General features: G+C 40.6%; 1 protein-coding gene across 1 annotated transcript in view; it reads left to right on the forward strand.

Moving 5' to 3' along the window:
* ERMP1 (endoplasmic reticulum metallopeptidase 1) overlaps positions 1–19,647 on the forward strand; it is a 58,557-nt gene that overhangs the window by 9,031 nt on the left and 29,879 nt on the right. The gene's annotated exons all lie outside the window — the stretch shown is intronic.

Here is a 19,647-nt window from a genome sequence, read left to right on the forward strand (position 1 = left end):
TTCTTGCCTGGGAAATCCCATGGAGGGAAAGGCCTGGTAGGCTACAGTCCATGGGGTCACAAAGAGTCGGACATGACTGAGCTACTTCACTCACTCACTCACCCACTCCAGTATTCTTGGGCTTCCCTGGTGATTCAGATGGTAAAGAATTCACCTGCAGTGTGAGACACCTGGGTTCATTCCCTGGATTGGGAAGATCCCCTGGAGAAGGACATGGCAACCCACTCCAGTATTCTTGCCTGGAGAATCCCCATGGACAGAGGAGCCTAGTGGGATATAGCCCATGGGGTCGGAAAGAGTTGGATACAACTAAGTGACTAAGCACAGTACATGATTAATAATAAAATGAAAACAGACTTGTTACTAGTTAGCAATATATATAGCTTAGTGGGTAAAGAATCTACCTACAGTGCAGGAGACACAGGAGTCGTGGGCTCAATCCCTGGGTCAGGAAGATTCCTGAGTAGGAAATGGTACCCAGTCCAGTATTCTTGCCTGAAAATCCAATGGACAGAGGAGCAATATATATACAGCTTAAGTGTTTTACTTACTCTAGAATAAAATTCCCATATTTCAAAATTAATTTTCTTTGTGAAGGGGCATTCTACAAAAGATTTGTAAAGAATGTTTTTCCCTGTTCTTTGAGTCTTTGTATGCTGTTTTCCCTCTAGATTTTGGTAGTTTATTCTTGTGGCTAAATGCTATACCCCAAAGCTTTCTGGGCATTTTCTGATGGTCTAATACCTTTCTATCTCTCACTTCCCAATGTTCTTGCTACGAAACACTAGCTGTCTCATGGGCATTGCTTTCAGAAAGCTAGTTAGTGTTGCTTCCGTGTCTGAAGAGGCAGGAGGAGGCCTCCTGGGTCTGGAGTCCTGGGGAACACTGCCAGAGCACTCCGTCCTCAGCTTCTGCAGCAGGCGCTTTTATCCTGAACAGTAGTGTTTGTCCTGCCTGGGAATGTTTCAGTTAAAACAGTTCGTACTCTGTAGTGTCCTGTTGTCACTTCAGAGAGACATTCATTTGGGGAGGTTTTAGTGACTAGAATAATCACTACTACTTAATTTTTTTTTAAAGGGCCAGAATGCATGAAAGAATGGCAAAATTTATCAGACTGATGATATCTATCATTGAATCAAGGCTTAATTTAATAGTTTTGAAGGTGTTATAAAATTCATTGTTTAAAATTTTAAAGTGATTAAGCCAGTAATACATGTTCCTTGTAAAAAAATTATATGCTACCAACCTTGAGTAGAAGAAAGCTCATAAACAACGGGGTCAATGAAATCTTTTTTTTTTTCAATGAAATCTTTTTTTTCCCTCTTGTGAAAAATATCTATGTAATCTTAGAACCCAGAGCAAACTATTGCTATAGTTTAGTCTCTATCCTTCTGGGATTTTTTTTCTATTCATCTCTATATAAATATATAAAATATATACTATATGTAATCTTGAATTTGACTTGAACAAGTCTTTATTGAATTTGTTACAATATGGCTTCTGTTTTCTGTTTGATTTTTTTGTCTGTGAGGTATGTGGGATCTTAGCACCCTGACCAGGGATCAAACCCGCACCCTCTGCATTGGAATGTGAAGTCTTCACCACTGGGCCACCAGGGAAGTCCCCAGTAGTTTTTAGGTATAGTCACAGAATTGTACAGTCATCACTACAATCAGTTTCAGAATCTTTTCATCTCCCACCCTTTGGGGTGATAACCCCGAAGAGAAACCCCATACTCATGAGGTCTGGCTTCTTTCACTTCTTACAGTATTCTTTGATGTTCATGCATGTTGTAGTGTGTATCAGTACTTCATCCACTTTTAAAAATTATTACTACTGTTATTTTTTGGCCACACCACATGCCTTGCAGGGATCTTAGTTCACCAACCAGGGATTGAACCTGCACATTTGGCAATGAAAACGTGGAGTCCTGACCTCTGGACCACAAGGGCATTCCTGAGTGCTTCATTCTTTTTTATGGCTAGATTATATTCCATGTAGGAATATCCTGCATTTCATTGATCCATTCATCAGTTGATGGACATTTGGATTGTTTCCACTTTTATGCCATTGTGAATAATGCTTCTGTGAGCATTTGTGTGTAGTTCTCTGTGTGGACATGTATTTTTATTTCTTTTGAGTGGATTCCTAAGAATGGAATTACAGGGTTATATGACAAGTTTATGTTATAACTTTTTGAGAAACTATTAAACTAAGTTTTATTTTAGAAGAAATGTAAATTCAAACAACAATAAGAACTTTTTAATACTTAGTTTTGCAAAAGGTAAGTAGAATGATAATGCCCAATTCTGATGAATAGAGAGGAACAGGCATTTTTATACACTACTGCTAGAAGTATAGATTGGTGCAGTTTTGGGGGCAGTTTGGCTATATATATATCACTTTAAAAAATGTACAGATCCTTCTTCCAGCAGGTCCCCTTGTAGGAATTTATTCTGTAGAAATAGTTGTACATAGATGCGTAGATCTAAGTCCTGCATAGTCTTTTTGATTTTTTTTCTTTTTTTGTAAGAATGAAAAATTGAAAACACCTTTCAGGTTCATGCATAAGAGACTGTTTATATTAATGGTGAGTTTGTTGACATTGAGATCTGCCTTCCCTCAGTATCACACATGTACATAACTTTTGCTTTAAGATGGGGCTCATTCTTTAAGAAGAAATTAATGCACAAGAAACTGGGAGCATCATGGGATTTAGATGATGGTAGGAGAAAGACTATAAGGTGAAAATATTTCTCTATGAGATAATTAAGAGCTTTCTGTGGGAGGCAGGGTAGGTTGTGATAAAGAGCACAGGCTCTATAGTCTGCTGATCCAAGTTCAGATCTCAGCGCTGTAGCATTGCAACCTTGGACAAGTCATACAACCACGCCATACTTCAGTTCCTTATCTGTAAAATTGGACTAGTATTGGTGTGTACCTTTTAGGATGAAAAACCACTTGGTAAAAACCTCAAGTCTGTAATTTCTTGTGTAAGAGCTCACTTTGCATTTTTTATGTCACAGAGACTCTCTTAGCCTGGAACTCATCTGCCTTACCCATCCCAGTCTCTCCAGTTTTCCCTTTTGCACCATCACTGGACCTGTCTGTGACCTGTACTGTAGGCCTCCATGGACCATCAGTGAGAGCCTGGGGTAGGGCTGGAGCACTGCTGTACAGCCATGGCATCTGTAAAGGGTCAAAGGCCAGGGAGCAGCTACTCAAAACCTTTTCCTGTTGATGGATCTTATGGTTTTCTCAAAAATTTTTGTGGTACAGTGCATAAAATGAACTTAAACTTTTATCTTTAGGTGTCTATTTCATCACTGATTGGTTGATTGGCTGTGTTGGGTCTTAGTTGTGGCAGATGGGATCTTCTGTTACTGTGCCCAGGCTTAGATGGTCTGTGGCATGTAGTTCCCTGACCAGGGATTGAACCTGAGTCCCCTGAATTGGAAGGTGGGTTCTTAACCACTGGACCGTTAGGAAAGCCCCTATCTCATCTTTTATTATAAGCTAAGAAAAGTACACAGCTCTGAATGCTCAGCTTAATGGATTTTTATAGACTGAGTAAGTAATGTAACTAGAACCCAGATCAAGATTGAGAATATTTTGGTTGCTTCCAGAAGCCTCTGCTGTGGTCCCTTCTCAGTCATTCCTTCCCCAGAATCACTCTATTTTAACTTGTGTCTTGGTAGATTTAATCTTGCTTGTGTTTGAACTTTAAATTGACTCATACATAGTGTTTCTTTTGTGTGTGGCCTTTTTTTCTCCTCAGTGTTATGTTCATAAGATTCATCTGTGTTACATTTAGTTCATTCTTTTTCATTGCCAAATAATACTCCATTGACAAGGGTATCCATTCTGCTGGTGATGTCAGATTGTTTCTAGGCTTTGGCTCCTATGAGTGGTCTTATGAACATTGCTAATGAGTGTCTTTAGTAAACATGTTTGTGTATGCACATTTCTTAGTGAAACTACAGAGTCATAGGTGTGTGTAGTCTCAGCTTTGGTAGATAGTGTTGGTAAACAAATGCCATGCTGGGATGAAAAAATCCTAAAGAAACAATTAGCAAACTGAATCCAGCCATGTATCAATATGTGCATTTATATGTGTATGTGTACATACAAAAAAGATAATGTTTCCAGCCAGGTTGAGCTTATTTCAGGAATATAAGATTTTTCAACTTTCAGGTATACAGCATAGTGACCCAGTATTTGTATGTGTTGCAAAATGATCATCAATAAGTCTAGTTAACATCCATTACCATACAGATGCAGATTTTTTTCCTTACGTTGAGAAGGTTTAAGATCTGTTTTCTTAGCAACTTTGTTAAAATTAAAAAAAAATTAATCAGAAGATAATTGCTTGACAGTGTTGTGTTAATTTCTGCTATACAACATGAATCAACTGTAAGTATACATATACCCATGTTGAGCCTACCTCCCATACCCCATCCCGCCCCTCGGTCATGGCAGAGCACTGAGCTGAGCTCCCGTGTAACACGGCAGCTGCCTACCAGCTGTTCTGCGTACGGCAGTGTATGTGTGTCAGCGCTGCTCTCCCTTGATTCTACTCTCTCCTTCCCCTGCTGTGTCCACAAGTCTCTTAGCAACTTCCAGGTATGCAATACAGTGTTATTAAATTTAGTCCCCATGCTGTACACACATTATGTCCCTGCAACTTACTTATGACTGGAAGTTTGTGCCTTTTGGCCACCTTCACCCATTTCCCCCATTCCCCTCCCCCCATATTTGGCAACCACAGTCTGTTCTCTGTGTCTATGAAGTCCTTTTCTCAGGGGACGGGTCAGGATTCCATGTGAGATCAAATGGTGTTTATCTTTCTCTTTCTGACTTACTTCATTTAGGATGGGCTGAATGATATTCCACTGTGTGTGTGGAAGAAAAAAATTTGCAACTATATGATAATGGGGGTGTGTGTGGGTATACACACACACACACACATTTTCCTTATCCATGCGTCTGTTGATGGACGCAGGTTCTTTCCATGTCTTGGCTATTGTAAATAATGCTCCAGTGCATATGGGGGTGCAGATATCTTTTTGAGCTCGTTTTTGGTTTTTTTTTGATAAGCGCCCAGAAGTAGAATCATATAGTTTTTAATTTTTTGAGAAACTTCTATACTGTTTTCCCTAGTGGAAGCACCAATTTACTTTCCCACCAGCAGTGCACAGGATTCCCATTTCTCCACATCCTTACAAACACTTATTTCTTATCTTTTTGATAACAGCCGTGCTGACAGATATGAAGTGATCTGTGACTGTGATTTGGATCTGCATATACCTGATGATTAGTGATGTTGAGCACCATTTAAGTACATCTTGGGCATCTGTTAGACCATCATTAGACAAGTGTCTATTCAAGTCCTGTGACCATTTTTTAATCAGAGTGTTTGGAATTTTTTATTTTGCTCTTAATTTGTATGAATTCTTTATATTTTAGATATTAACCCTTTATCATATATATGGTTTACAAATATTTTCTCTCATTCAGTACACTGCCTTTTCATTTTGTTGATGATTTTCTTTGCTGTGCTGAGTCTTTTTAGTTTGATGTAGCCCTGCTTGTTTATTTTTCGCTTTGGTGAAATCCAAAACATCATCACCAAGACCAATGTCAAGGAGCTCACTACCTATGTTTTCTTCTTGGAATTGTATGATTTCAGCTTTATGTATTCAATCGTTAACCCATTTTGAGTTAATTTTGTGTATAGTATAATATAGTTGTTCACTTCTGTTATTTTGTGTGTGGCAGTCCAGTTTTCCCAATACCAACTATTCTTACCCACTGTATATTCTTGGCTCCTTGTTGTAAATTAATTGACCATACATGTATGGAGTTACTTCTGAATTCTCTGTTCTGTTTCATTGATCTGTGTTTCTGTTTTGATGCCAATATCATACTGTTTTCATAACAAGAGCTTTGTCATACAGTTTGCAGTCAAGAAGTGTGATGTCTCCAGCTTTACTCTTCTTGCTTAAAGTTGCTTTGGCTATTTGCAGTTTTTTATGGTTTCATACAAATTTTAGGATTGTTCTATTTCTGTGAGAAATGCCATTGGCATTTTGATAGGGATTGCATTGAATCTATAGATTACCTAGTGTAGCATGGATATTTACCAATATTAGTTTTTCTAATCTATGTTGTTGTTCAGTTGCCAAGTTGTGTGTGACTCTTCGGGACCCCATGGACTGCAGCACACCAGTCTTCCTGTCCCTCATTGTCTCCCAGAATTTTCCTAAGTTCATGTCCAGTGAATCAGTGATGGCACCTAACCCATCTCATCCTCTGTTGCCATCTTCTATTTCTGCCTTCAATCTTTCCCAGTATCAGGGACTTTTCCAATGAGTTGGCTGTTTGCATCAGGTGGCCAAAGTATTGCAGCTTCAGCTTTAGCATCAGTCCTTCCAAAGAGTATTCAGGGTTGATTTCCTGTAAGAGTGACTGGTTTGATCTCCTTGCTTTCCAAGGAACTCTCAAGAGTCTTCTCCAGCACCACAGTTCGAAAGCATCTATTTTTCGGTGCTCTGCCTTCTTTATTGTCCAGTTCTCACAGTGTTAGTGACTACTGGAAAGACTGTAGCCTTGCCTATACGGACCCTTGTTGGTGAAGTGATGTCTTTGCTTTTTAACACATTGTATATGTTTGTCATAGCTTTCCAGCCAAGAAGCAATTTTCTTATAATTTCATTGCTGCAGTCACCATCTGCAGTGATTTTAGATTCCAAGGAGAGGAAATCTGTCATTGCTTCCACCTTTTCCCCTTCTATTTGCCATGAAGTGATGGACCTTACAGAAGCAGAAGATATTAAGGAGAGGTGGCAAGAATACACGGAAGAACTGTACAAAAAAGATCTTCATGACCCAGATAATCATGATGATGTGATCACTCATCTAGAGCCAGACATCTTGGAATGTGAAGTCAAGTGGGCCTTAGAAAGCATCACTACGAACAAAGCTAGTAGAGGAGATGGAATTCCAGTTGAGCTGCTTCAAATCCTGAAAGATGATGCTGTAAAAGTGCTGCACTCAATATGCCAGCAAATTTGGAAAACTCAGCAGCGGCCGCAGGACTGGAAAAGGTCAGTTTTCGTTCCAATCCCAAAGAAAGGCAATGCCAAAGAATGCTCAAACTACTGCACAATTGCACTCATCTCACACACTAGTAAAGTAATGCTCAAAATTCTCCAAGCCAGGCTTCAGCACTGTTCAGTGAACCACGAACTCCCTGATGTTCAAGTTGGTTTTGGAAAAGGCAGAGGAACCAGAGATCAAATTGCCAACATCCGCTGGATCATGGAAAAAGCAAGAGAGTTCCAGAAAAACATCTATTTCTGCTTTACTGACTATGCCAAAGCCTTTGACTGTGTGAATCACAACAAACTGTGGAAAATTCTGAAAGAGATGGGAATACCAGACCACCTGACCTGCCTCTTGAGAAATCTGTATTCAGGTCAGGAAGCAACAGTTAGAACTGGACATGGAACAACAGACTGGTTCCAAATAGGAAAAGGAGTGCATCAAGGCTGTATATTGTCACCCTGCTTATTTAACTTATATGCAGAGTACATCATGAGAAACGTTGGACTGGAAGAAACACAAGCTGGCATCAAGATTGCCAGGAGAAATATCAATAACCTCAGATATGCAGATGACACCACCCTTATGGCAGAAAGTGAAGAGGAGCTAAAAAGCCTCTTGATGAAAGTGAAAGAGGAGAGTGAAAAAGTTGGCTTAAAGCTCAACATTCAGAAAACGAAGATCATGGCATCCGGTCCCATCACTTCATGGGAAATAGATGGGGAAACAGTGGAAACAGTGTCAGACTTTATTTTTTTGGGGCTCCAAAATCACTGCAGATGGTGACTGCAGCCATGAAATTAAAAGATGCTTACTTCTTGGAAGAAAAGTTATGACCAACCTAGATAGTATATTCAAAAGCAGAGACATTACTTTGCTGACTAAGGTCCGTCTAGTCAAAGCTATGGTTTTCCCAGTGGTCATGTATGGATGTGAGAGTTGGACTGTGAAGAAGGCTGAGCGCTGAAGAATTGATGCTTTTGAACTGTGGTGTTGGAGAAGACTCTTGAGAGTCCCTTGGACTGCAAGGAGATCCAACCAGTCCATTCTGAAGGAGATCAACCCTGGGATTTCTTTGGAAGGAATGATGCTAAAGCTGAAACTCTAGTACTTTGGCCACCTCATGTGAAGAGTTGACTCATTGGAAAAGACTCTGATGCTGGGAGGGATTGGGGCAGGAGGAGAAGAGGACGACAGAGGATGAGATGGCTGGATGGCATCACGGATTCGATGGATGTGAGTCTGAGTGAACTCCAGGAGATGGAGATGGACAGGGAGGCTTGGCGTACTGCGATTCATGGGGTTGCAAAGAGTCGGACACGACTGAGCGACTGAACTGAACTGAACTGATGGGACCAGATGCCATGATCTTAGTTTTTTAAATAGAGTTTTAAGTCAGCTTTTTCACTCTCCTCGTTCACCCTCGTTAAGAGACTCTTTAGTTTCTCTTTGCTTTGTGCCATTAGAGTGGTATCATCTACATATCTGAGGTTGTTGATATTTCTCCTGCCCGTCTTGATTCCAGCTTGTAACTCATCCAGCCTGGCATTTTGCATGATGTGCTCTGCATATAACTTAAATAGGGTGACAATAAACAGCCTTGACATAAACTCTTTCTCAATCCTGAACCAGTCCATTGTTCCATATAAGGTTCTAACTATTGCTTCTTGACCTGCATACAGGTTTCTCAGGAAACAGGTAAGATGGTCTGGTATTCTTGTCTCTTTAAGAATTTTCCAGTTTGTTATGATCCACACAGTCAAAGGCTTTAGCATAGTCAGTAAAGCAGAAGTAGATGTTTTTATGGAATTCCCTTTGCTTTCTCTATGATCCATCGAATATTGGCAAATCTATCTCTCGTTCCTCTGCCTTTTCTAAACCCAGCTTGAACATCTGGAAGTTCTCGGTTCATGTAATGCTGAACCCTATCTTGGAGGAATTTGAGCATAACCTTACTTGCTTGGGAGATGAGTGCAGTTGTCCAGTGGTTTGAACATTCTTTAGTGCTGCTCTTCTTGAGAATTGGGATGAGGATTGACCTTTTCTAGTCCTGTGGACACTGCTGGGTTTTCCAAATTTGATGACATTTTGAGTGCAGCACTTTAATAGCATCATCTTTTAGGATTTTAAATAGCTCTGCTGGAATTCCATCTCCTCCAAGCTTTATTGACAGTAGTGCTTCCTACGTCCCCCTTGACTTTATACTCCAGAATGTCTGGCTCTGAATGACAGACTACACCAATGAGGTGATCTGGGTCATTAAGATCTTTTTGTACAGTTCTGTGTATTCTTTCCAGATATTTTCAATCTCTTCTGCTTCTGTTAGGTCTTTACAGTTTCTATCCTTTATTGTGTCCATCTTTGGAAGAAATGTTACTTTGATATTTCCAATTTTCTTGATGAGGTCTCTAGTCTTACCCTTACTGTTGTTTCCTCTATTTCTTTGTATTCATTGAAGAAGGCCTTCTTGTCTCTTTTTGCTGTTCTCTGGAACTCTGCATTTAGTTAATTTATGAGCACACAATTTCTTCCATTTATTTGTGTTATCTTCAGTTTCTCTTATCAGTGTCTTAAAGTTTTCAGTGTATGTGTCTTTCACCTCCTTGGTTAATTTGTTCCTTGGTATTTTATTCTTTTTAATACAGTTGGAAATGGGATTGTTCTCTAAATTTCTTTTTCTGGTAGCTCATTGGTGTATAGAAATACATCTGGTTTTGTGGAATGATCATATATCCTGATTTTTTACTAATAGTATATGAAGACGGTTTAATATTCGAAAGTCACTCTGTGTAGTTCATCACATTACCATCTCAGTTGAAAATCTCAATGTAATCATCTCAGGATATAAAGAACAAGGTTTATGTTCCTTCAATAACAGTACATTTATTATATTCAGAAATATGATATGAATATAAAACTGTTAGTGAATAAACTGCATATTCAGATTTCTATTGTTCTGATAACATTTCAGCTGTTTTTAATCTGAGTTCCAATTCAGGATCAAACAGCAGAGATATTTTGATATATCACAATCATTACATAACACACAAGTAAAAAATATGTGTGAACATAATTATTATAAAGTCAATACACATCTAACTTCAATATGTCAAAGAGGATAGACTCTGGCCACACGTTCCCAGAAGTTTTCCACCTGCCCTTTCTCAAATACTGGATTGGTGCAGAGGTAACTGTGGTTTCAGACCCTGAATTTTAAATCAGTATAATTAGGCTAAAACACATCTTTATTAATAAAACAGGAACCATCACAGTCAATACATTTTTGCCAACAGGAAATAAAAATAGGAACCATTACAGTACGTTTTTGCCAACAGGAAATAAGTTTATTCCTGTAGCATAAAAATCTGCTCTTTTGAATTCAGCAAACTCTAGGAAAGCATTTTCTGTGTACTCCTGGTTGTGGAAGCATTTTCGCTGCAAAAAGTTGTTGAGATGCTTGAAGAAGTGATTCAGTTCAGTTCAGTTGCTCAGTCATGTCTGACTCTTTGCGACCCCATGAATCGCAGCACGCCAGGCCTCCCTGTCCATCACCAACTCCTGGAGTTTGCTCAGACTCATGTCCATCGAGTCCGTGATGCCATCCAGCCATCTCATCCTCGGTCATCCCCTTCTCCTCCTGCCCCCAATCCCTCCCAGCATCAGAGTCTTTTCCAATGAGTCAACTCTTCACATGAGGTGGCCAAAGTACTAGAGTTTCAGCTTTAGCATCATTCCTTCCAAAGAAATCCCAGGGTTGATCTCCTTCAGAATGGACTGGTTGGATCTCCTTGCAGTCCAGGGGACTCTCAAGAGTCTTCCCCAACACCACAGTTCAAACGCATCAATTCTTCAGCACTCAGCCTTCTTCACAGTCCAACTCTCACATCCATACGTGACCACTGGGAAAACCATAGCTTTGACTAGACGGACCTTAGTCGGCAAAGTAATGTCTCTGCTTTTGAATATGCTATCTAGGTTGGTCATAACTTTTCTTCCAAGGAGTAAGCATCTTTTAATTTCATGGCTGCAGTCACCATCTGCAGTGATTTTGGAGCCCCCCCCCCCCCCCAAAAAAAACGTCTGACACTGTTTCCACTGTTTCCCCATCTATTTCCCATGAAGTGATGGGACCGGATGCCATGATCTTCGTTTTCTGAATGTTGAGCTTTAAGCCAACTTTTTCACTCTCCTCTTTCACTTTCATCAAGAGGCTTTTTAGTTCCTCTTCACTTTCTGCCATAAGGGTGGTGTCATCTGCATATCTGAGGTTATTGATATTTCTCCCGGCAATCTTGATGCCAGCTTGTGTTTCTTCCAGTCCAGCGTTTCTCATGATGTACTCTGCATAGAAGTTAAATAAGCAGGGTGACAATATACAGCCTTGACGTACACCTTTTCCTATTTGGAACCAGTCTGTTGTTCCATGTCCAGTTCTAACTGTTGCTTCCTGACCTGAATACAGATTTCTCAAGCGGCAGGTCAGGTGGTCTGGTATTCCCATCTCTTTCAGAATTTTCCGCAGTTTATTGTGATCCACACAGTCAAAGGCTTTGGCATAGTCAGTAAAGCAGAAATAGATGTTTTTCTGGAACTCTCTTGCTTTTTCCATGATCCAGCGGATGTTGGCAATTTGATCTCTGGTTCCTCTGCCTTTTCCAAAACCAGCTTGAACATCAGGGAGTTCGTGGTTCACTGAACAGTGCTGAAGCCTGGCTTGGAGAATTTTGAGCATTATTTTACTAGCATGTGAGATGAGTGCAATTGTGCGATAGTTTGAACATTCTTTGGCATTGCCTTTCTTTGGGATTGGAACGAAAACTGACCTTTTCCAGTCCTGCGGCCGCTGCTGAGTTTTCCAAATTTGCTGGCATATTGAGTGCAGCACTTTTACAGCATCATCTTTCAGGATTTGAAGCAGCTCAGCTGGAATTCCATCACCTCCACTAGCTTTGTTCATAGTGATGCTTTCTAAGGCCCACTTGACTTCACATTCCAGGATGTCTGGCTCTAGATGAGTGATCACATCATCATGATTATCTGGGTCATGAAGATCTTTTTTGTACAGTTCTTCCGTGTATTCTTGCCACCTCTCCTTAATATCTTCTGCTTCTGTTAGGTCCACACCATTTCTGTCCTGTATTGAGCCCATCTTTGCATGAAATGTTCCCTTGGTATCTCTAATTTTCTTGAAGAGATCTCTGTTTTCTCATTCTGTTGTTTTCCTCTATTTCTTTGCATTGATCCCTGAGGAAGGCTTTCTTATCTCTCCTTGCTATTCTTTGGAACTCTGCATTCAGATGCTTATATCTTTCCTTTTCTCCTTTGCTTTTCGCTTCTCTTCTTTTCACAGCCATTTGTAAGGCCTCCCCAGACAGCCATTTTGCTTTTTTGCATTTCTTTTCCATGGGGATGGTCTTGATCCCTGTCTCCTGTACAAAGTCACGAACCTCATTCCATAGTTCCTTAGGCACTCTATCTATCAGATCTAGGCCCTTAAATCTATTTCTCACTTCCACTGTATAATCATAAGGGATTTGATTTAGGTCATACCTGAATGGTCTAGCGGTTTTCCCTACTTTCTTCAATTTAAGTCTGAATTTGGCAATAAGGAGTTCATGATCTGAGCCACAGTCAGCTCCTGGTCTTGTTTTTATTGACTGTATAGAGCTTCGCCATCTTTGGCTGCAAAGAATATAATCAGTCTGATTTCGGTGTTGACCATTTGGTGATGTCCATGTGTAGAGTCTTCTCTTGTGTTGTTGGAAGAGGGTGTTTGCTATGACCAATGCATTTTCTTGGCAAAACTCTATTAGTCTTTGCCCTGCTTCATTCCGCATTCCAAGGCCAAATTTGCCTGTTACTCCAGGTGTTTCTTGACTTCCTACTTTTGCATTCCAGTCCGTTATAATGAAAAGGACATCTTTTTGGGGTGTTAGTTCTAAAAGGTCTTGTAGGTCTTCGTAGAACCGTTCAACTTCAGCTTCTTCAGCGTTACTGGTTGGGGCATCGACTTGGATTACTGTGATATTGAATGGTTTGCCTTGGAAACGAAGAGAGATTATTCTGTTGTTTTTGAGATTGCATCCAAGTACTGCATTTTGGACTCTTCTGTTGACCATGATGGCCACTCCATTTCTTCTGAGGGATTCTTGCCCACAGTAGTAGATGTAATGGTCATCTGAGTTAAATTCACCCGTTCCAGTCCATTTTAGTTCGCTGATTCCTAGAATGTCGACGTTCACTCTTGCTATCTCTTGTTTGACCACTTCCAATTTGCCTTGATTCATGGACGTGACATTCTAGGTTCCTATGCAATATAGCTCTTTATAGCATTGGACCTTGCTTCTATCACCAGTCACATCCACAGCTGGGTATTTTTTTTTTTGCTTTGGCTCCATCCCTTCATTCTTTCTGGAGTTATCTCTCCACTGATCTCCAGTAGCATATTGGGCACCTACTGACCTGGGGAGTTCCTCTTTCAGTATCCTATCATTTTGCCTTTCCATACTGTTCATGGGGCTCTCAAAAGGTCAGGTGAATATGGCAAATGAGGCAAAAGTTTGTAACCCAATTTGTTCAACTTTAGAAGTGTTGGTTGTGCAATGAGTGGATAGCTGATGTGGTGGAGAAGAATTGGGCCTGTTCTGTTGAACAGTGCCAGCTGCAGACATCGCAGTTTTTGGTGTTATCTCATCAATTTGCTGAGCATACTTCTCGGATGTAACGGTTTTGCTAGGATTCAGAACTGTAGTGGATCAGAGAGGCAGCAGACCACCAAACAGTGACCATGACCTATTTTTGGTGCAACTTTGGCTTTGGGGTGTGCTTCAGAGCTTCGTTTTGGTCCAGCCACTGAGCTGGTTTTCTCTGTTAGTATAAAATCCACTTTTTGCTGCATGTCACAATCTGATTGTGAAATTGTTCATTGCTGTTGTACAGAATAAGAGAAGACAACATTTCAAAATGACGTTTCTGATTTGCAGTCAACTCAGTTCGCTCAGTCTCTGTCATGTCCAACTATTTGCGACCCCAAGGACTGCAGCACGCCAGGCCTCCCTGTCCAGAGCCAACTTCCAGAGTTTACTCAGACTCATGTCCACTGAGTCCGTGATACCATCCAACCATCTCATCCTCTTTCATCCCCTTCTTTTCCTGCCTTCAGTCTTTCCCAACATCAGGGTCTTTTCCAATGAGTCAGTTATTTGCATCAGGTAGCCCAAAGTATTGGAGTGTCAGCCTACCATCAGTCCTTCCAATGAATATTCAGGATTGATTTCCTTTTGGATGGACTGGTTGGATCTCCTTGGAGTCCAAGGGACTCTCAAGAGTCTTCACCAACACCACAGTTCAGAAGCATCAATTCTTCAGTGCTCAGCTGTCTTTATAGTCCAACTCTCACATCCATATATGACTACTGGAAAAACCATAGCTTTGACTAGATACCTTTGTTGGCAAAGTAATGTCTCTGCTTTTTAATATGCCTTCTAGGCTGGTCATAACTTTTCTTCCAAGGAGCAAGCGTCTTTTAATTTCATGGCTGCAGTCACCATCTGCAGTGATTTTGGAGCCCCCCAAAATAAACTCTCTCACTGTTTCCATCATTTTCCCATCTATTTCCCATGAAGTGATGGGAGCAGATGCCATGATCTTAGTTTTCTGAGTTTTGAGCTTTAAGCGAACACTTTAAACTTTTTCTCTGTCCTCTTCACTTTCATCAAGAGGCTCTTTATTTCTTCTTCACTTTCTCCCATAAGGGTGATGTCATCTTCATATCTGAGGATATTGATATTTCTCCCGGCAATCTTGATTCCAGATTGTGCTTCATCCAGCCCAGCGTTTCTCATGATGTACTCTGTATATAAGTTAAATAAGCAGAGTGACAATATACAACCTTGATGTACTCCTTTCCCTGTTTGGAACCAGTCTGTTGTTCCATGTCCAGTTCTAACTGTTGCTTCCTGACCTGCATACAGATTTCTCAGGAGGCAGGTCAGGTGATGTGGTATTCCCATCTCTTTAAGAATTTTCCACAATTTGCTGTGATCCACACAGTCAAAGGCTTTGGCATAGTCAATAAAGCAGAAATAGATGCAGTCAACTCATGAGGCACCCAATTACTGACCTTTTTCACCTTTCCAATTTGCTTCAAATGCCAAATGACTGTAGAATGGTTGACATTGAGTTCTTGGGCAACTTCTTGTATAGTTATAAGAGGATTTTCAGTGATCTTCTCAGATGGTTGTTGTCAACTTCTGATGGCCAGCCACCATGCTTCTTACTTTCAAGGCTCTCGTCTCCTTTGCAAAACTGCTTGAACCACCACTGTACTGTACGCTCGTTAGCAGTTCCCGAGCCAGATGCATTGTTGATGTTGTAAGTTGTCTGTGCTGCTTTATGACCCATTTGAAGTCGAATAAGAAAACTGCTTAAATTTGCTTTTTGTCTAACATCATCTCCATAGTCTAAAATACATGGAAAATAAACAGCAAATAATAATTTATTAGCAATTGACCGGCTACAGTCCAGTCCAGTTCAGTCGCTCAGTCGTGTCCAACTGTTTGCGACCTCATGGACTGCAGCACGCCAGGCTTCCCTGTCTGTCACCAACTCCCAGAACTTGCTCAAACTCATGTCCATCGAGATGTCCATCGAGTCAGTGATGCCATCTAACCATCTCATCCTCTGTCTTCCCCTTCTCCTCCTGCCTTCAATCTTTCCCAACATTAGAGTCTTTTTCAGTGAGTCAGCTCTTCGCATCAGGTGGCCAGAGTATTGGAGCTTCAGCTTCAGCATCAGTCCTTCTAGTGAATATTCAGGGTTGATTTCCTTTAGGATTGATTGGTTTGATCTCCATGCTGTCCAAGGGACTCTGAATTCAGAGTCTTCTCCAGCTCCACAATTGAATGTATCCATTCTTCAGTGCTCAGCCTTCTTTATGGTCTAACTTTCACATCATATATTACTACTGGGAAAAGCATAGCTTTGACTTTACGGACTTTTGTTGGCAAAGTGATGTCCCTTTTTAATACACTATCTGGGTTTGTCATGGCTCTTCTTCCAAGGAGCAAGTGTCTTTTTAATTTCCTGGCTGCAGTCACTGTCCACACTGATTTTGGATCCCAAGAAAATAAAATCTGCCACTGTTTTCACTTTGTCCCCCGTCTCTTTGCCATGAAGTGATAGGACCAGATGCCATGATCTTTGCTGTTTGAATGTTTAGTTTGAAGCCAGCTTTTTCACTCTCCTTTTTCATCCTCATTAAGAGGCTCTTTAGTTTCTCTTTGTTTTCTGCCATTAGAGTGGTATCTTCTGCCTATCTGAGGTGGTTAATATTTCTCCCAGAAGTCTTCATTCCAGCTTGTGATTCCAGCCCACCATTTCTCATATTCTCTACATATAAGTTAAATAAACAGGGTGACAACATATAGCTTTGACATACTCTGTTCTCAAGTTTGAACCAGTCCATTGTTCATGTCCAGTTCTAACTGTTGCTTCTTGTCCTTCATACAGGTTTCACAGGTGACAGGTAATGTGTTCTGCTATTCCCATCTCTTGAAGAATTTTTCCACAGTTTGTTGTGATCCACACAGTCAAAGGCTTTGGCGTAGTGAATGAAGTAGGAGGAGATGTCTTTTCGTATTCCCTTGCTTTTTCTATGATCCGATGGACGTTGCAATTTGATCTCTGGCTCCTCAACCTTTTCTAAATCCAGCTTGTACATCTAGAAGTTCTCAGTTCATGTACTGTTGAAACCCAGCTGAAGGATTTTGAGCATTACTTTGCTAGCATATGAAATGAGTGCAGTTGTGTGGTAGTTTGAACATTCTTTGGCTTTGCTCTTCTTGGAATTGGAATGAAAACTGACCTTTTCCAGTCCTGTGGCCACTGCTGAGTTTTCCAAATTTACTAACTTGTGGAGTGCAGCACTTTAAGAGCATCATCTTTTAGGATTTTAATTAGCTCAGTTGGAATTCCACCACCTCCAGTAGCTTTATTTGTAGTAATGCTTTCTAAGGCCCTCTTGACTTCGTAGTCCAGGATGTCTGGCTCTAGGTGAGTAACCATACCACTGTGTTTATCTGTGTCATTAAGACTTTTTTTGCATAGTTCTTCTGTTTATTCTTGCCACATCCTCTGCTTCTGTTAGGTCCTTGCCATTTCTGTCCTTTATCATGCCCATCTTTGCATGAAACGTTCCCTTGGCATCTCCAGTTTTCTTGATGGGATCTGTAGTCTTCCCCATTCTGTTGTTTTCCTCTATTTCTTTGCACTGTTCACTTAAGAAGGCTTTCTCAGTTCTCCTTGCTATTCTCTGGAACTCTGCATTCAGTTGGGTATATCTTTCCTTTTCTTGTTTGCCTTTCACTTCTCTTCTTCTCTCAGCTCCTTGTAAGGCTTCTCCCTTATGTGTGTGTGTTTATTTCAGTGTTTTTCTTTAGGGATTTTATATTCTAACCATTGTAATGCATGACTTGATCCCGTTCAGGCCAGTGGCAGCCCCTTCAGCTGGTGCCTGTCCTTCTGACACATCTCTGACGTGTTTGAGCACTTCCTTTCTGGCACAAGATGCTTCCACTTTTGAGTATTTTCCTAGCCTCAGATTTGGAATTGGGCATATTTCTAGGGAGAACTGGTTCTTTTAGTGGATAATGGTATTCAAAAGCAAAGAGCCTGATGCTGAGTATGTTTTTCTTTATGTTTATCTTGTTTGGACTTTCTAGGGCCTTTTGATTTCACAGCTTGGTGGTGTTTCCTGTAAGTTTTCAGAAATTATTTGCCTTGTTTTAAACATTGCTTTGATTCCCATCCTCCCTTTCCTCTGGGATTCCAGTTACTCATGTTAGACCTTTTCACTCTATCCCATATGTCTTATAAGCATTTTTGAATTTTCTATCCCTGTTTCCTTTTGTGCTTTAATTCTCCAGATTTGTGATTTTTCTTCTGCTGTTTTTACCTTTGTATTAAGCTGTGTATGTATGAAAATTCGTAAAGCAGTTATTATTTTCAGTTCTAGGGTTTCTATTTGACACACTCTGTCTTTGTTAATAGTGTGTACTTGTCTAGTGATACCCTTGCTATCATCTGTGTTTTTGAATAATTAATATTTATTTTAAAATTCATGCCTGGTAACTCCAGTATCTGGGTCACCTAGGTATCTGATTCTGTAGTGTTCCTTCACCCCTTCTATCCTCCACCATTTATGGTTTTTTTTTTTTTTTTTTCTGTAGGAAAGCAAATGATTATCTGGTTATAAAGTTATAAAAATGTTAATATTCTTGGATTCTCTGAAACGGAGTTACTTGATCTGTCAACATCAGATAACTTTTTGCTAAATTTAGTTGTAATATGCAACCCCTGAATCTCAGTGGATTACAACAGCAAAGTTTTATTTGTTGCTTATGTTACATTCTGGTTCCTGGGTAATTGTAGCTACGTCCCATGGTTATGATGTTCCATGTGTCTTATTCATCCTGGGATCCAGGCTGAAGAAGCCCCATCAGGGACATAGCGATCTCAGGGCCAAAGTTAACGGGAGAGGTGGCCCATGTGATGGCTCTTCAGGGTCCGTGTCTCTCCCATTCACAGTCAGTTGGCTGAAGCAATTCATGTATGTGCTGCTTCCACAGGAGGCACTGTAAGTTATGTGAGAGGGAAGAGTGAATAATTGGGGACAGTAATATAATTTATCTTGCTATCTGAAAGGAAAAACTCCTATATTTGAAAACTATATGCATGGAGATGTTAATGTGGAATTATTAATAATGATAAAAGTTATGTGTAATAATAAGGAACTTTATGATATATTCAGTAATTATGCAGTTATTAAAATGATCACTTAAAAATTATTTGGCTGCTTTGGGTCTTAGTTGTGGCAGGCAGCATCTTTTCACTGCAACGTGCAGGCTCTCTAGTTGTCGTGTACGGGCTTAGTTGCCCTGCAGCATGTGGGAGCTCAGTTCCTGATCATGGAACCTGCATCTCCTGCATTGAAAGGTGGATTCTCTTAACCACCGGACCATGATCATTGTGATATCTTAAATAATCATTGTAATAACTAGCAACATAGGAATATGTTTAGTACAGTGTTAGTTCAGTTCAGTTCAGTCGCTCAGTCGTGTCCGACTCTCTGCGACCCCGTGAATCGCAGCACGCCAGGCCTCCCTGTCCATCACCATCTCCTGGAGTTCACTCAGACTCATGTCCATCGAGTCCGTGATGCCATCCAGCCATCTCATCCTCTGTCGTCCCTTTCTCCTCCTGCCCCCAATCCCTCCCAGCATCAGAGTCTTTTCCAATGAGTCAACTCTTCACATGAGGTGGCCAAAGTACTAGAGTTTCAGCTTTAGCATCATTCCTTCCAAAGAAATCCCAGGGTTGATCTCCTTCAGAATGGACTGGTTGGATCTCCTTGCAGTCCAAGGGACTCTCAAGAGTCTTCTCCAACACCACAGTTCAAAACCATCAATTCTTCGGCACTCAGCCTTCTTCACAGTCCAACTCTCACATCCATACATGACCACTGGGAAAACCATAGCCTTGACT

Source organism: Budorcas taxicolor, chromosome 8 (assembly GCF_023091745.1).
Source record: "Budorcas taxicolor isolate Tak-1 chromosome 8, Takin1.1, whole genome shotgun sequence".
NCBI classification, from domain to species: Eukaryota; Metazoa; Chordata; class Mammalia; order Artiodactyla; family Bovidae; genus Budorcas; species Budorcas taxicolor.